Below are 2,500 nucleotides of genomic sequence, written 5' to 3' on the forward strand. Positions count from 1 at the left end.
AAATGCTTACACCCAAAAAGACAACTTTCCTCGAGGTGTGAAATCAATCTCAAAACGGTCACGAATCCACAAAACGCATCTTTAAATCTTCACACATATACAAAGAAATCTGGACAACAGAAACATCACAACCTATTCTGACATTGTTCTGTATTTATGCAGTTTGTTGTGACTCTACTTCTGTGTAGTGACCAGCAGGGGGCGACTCCTCTGCTCCCATAGACGTCTATGAGGAAATGACTGTACTTCTGTGTAGTGACCAGCAGGGGGCGACTCCCACGCTCCCATAGACGTCTATGAGGAAATGACTCTACTTCTGTGTAGTGACCAGCAGGGGGTGACTCCTCTGCTCCCATAGACGTCTATGAGGAAATGACTCTACTTCTGTGTAGTGACCAGCAGGGGGCGACTCCTCTGCTCCCATAGACGTCTATGAGGAAATGACTCTACTTCTGGGTAGTGACCAGCAGGGGGCGACTCCTCTGCTCCCATAGACGTCTATGAGGAAATGACTCTACTTCTGTGTAGTGACCAGCAGGGGGCGACTCCTCTGCTCCCATAGATGTCTATGAGGAAATGACTCTACTTCTGTGTAGTGACCAGCAGGGGGCGACTCCTCTGCTCCCATAGACGTCTATGAGGAAATGACTCTACTTCTCTCTTGATTTATTCCCTCAGTAAACATTGTAAACATGAGTTTATGGTCTCAGTCTCTAGTTTCAAGTCTTCTTCAATGCAGCATGATGTTCATTTAGTGAATGATGGTCCATTTAGAGTCAAACAGACCATAAAGCAGGAGATGCTTTGGGGCGGGGCTACCCAATGATTGACAGGCTGTTACCGTTTGTTCCCTCGTGTCCCTTCTGTTCACAATAAAGATGAATTAATCTCACGTAGAGGATTCAGGGACCCGAGTGTCACAAGCGTGTGTTTTCAATGTGTGTGTTTTCTAACTTGTTCTCGGTGTGTGTTTGTGTGTCTGCTCAATCAGCTGTGCGAGGAAACCCACACACTTCACCCACTACACCCCCCCCCCCTCCCCACTTCCAGGCTCCTCCCGATTGGCTGCCTCACGTCAGGCTCACCGCGCACCCATTGGCCGACGCACAAGGAGGCGGCAGTTTGTGGCTGTTGCTAGGATCCTGTTGCCATGGGTTCCCGGGCTGTTGCTAGGAGACGTGATGCATTATGGATGGCAGGTTGTTTTTTTCTCTTTTCACTCAGGGAGCAGGGAATCTGAAATGCTGATGACTGGACTCTCACCCCCCCAACCCCCCCCCCCCCTGCCTCTCTCTCTCTCAGTTGTACACATATATATGTCCCTCTATCACCTCCTGTCACCCTCTCTGTGTCCCTCCCTCTCCGTCTCCATCATTCTGACACTGGTTTGAATTTGCTTTAATGGCTCCAGCCGTGCATTCGGGTGGGCTGAATACTCCACAGGTTTGGGGTCGGGGGTGGGGGGGGTGTTCAAACATAACCAGCTGGTTCTGCATCTCAGAGCTCCTCCTTGAGAGCGGGAGGACATCGGGTGGTTCGGTACCTTCGGCCCGGCCTGCTTCCTCCATCCGAGGGACCCACATTCAGCTCATTTAACCAAGTGTTCACTGCAAAGTACATTTAATCTGTGTGTGTGAGAGACGCTTTTAAGTACCAAGCGCGACCCTTTTATCACCAGAGAGCGCTTTCATACTCCTTTGATTGCTTGGTTACTGGAAAAACAATCTACTTCCTGTTTACACCGGCTCCCACTTGCCCAGTGTACAAGAAGATTTCACTTTGGGAAAAGAATCTTTTGTATTACAGCGTGTTAAAAGGTGTGAGTGTGGAGGCTCCTCAAGGTGAAGAAGAAGCCCTTTTCGGAAATATGGGAGCCATGTTTTAGGCATAAAATAAATGCTTCAGGTCGCAAATCTCATCAAGCAGCATTAAAAAAATATCAAATAAACCAGACATGCAAAGAAAATAAAAGCTATCGAATTCAAAAAAGGGTTTAGTAAGTTTAAAGTAAATGAATGAATTCCTTGTTTATATAATATCACAACTTGCCCAACTGAAACCAGCTTTTGCAGGCGACAACTTTTGTCTCATCACGGTGCGCCGCAGACCCAGTTCGTTTTTTTCTGTTTCCAGCCGACATGGAGTGTTTATAAGTGGTCACACACAGCTTTTAAAGGATTCAGCCGATCAATAACTTGCTCTCAGTTTAGAAAATCGCTCAAACAATCACTTCAACTGGAACCACATGGATGCACAGGAAGCAAATCGCTATCTCGCTGTCAAACACGTTGTGACCACTGTGAAGCACGGCACTACGCCACGTAACCCAAACTCCTCCTTCAGAGAGAGTGTTTGGACCAACAAGCCGGCAGCAGGAGTCTTAGTGCTGCATTCTGTGTAGTGACCAGCAGGGGGCGACTCCTCTGCTCCCATAGACGTCTATGAGGAAATGACTCTACTTCTGTGTAGTGACCAGCAGGGGGCGACTCCTCTGCTCCCA

This window comes from Pungitius pungitius, chromosome 15, assembly GCF_949316345.1.
Source record: "Pungitius pungitius chromosome 15, fPunPun2.1, whole genome shotgun sequence".
NCBI lineage: Eukaryota > Metazoa > Chordata > Actinopteri > Perciformes > Gasterosteidae > Pungitius > Pungitius pungitius.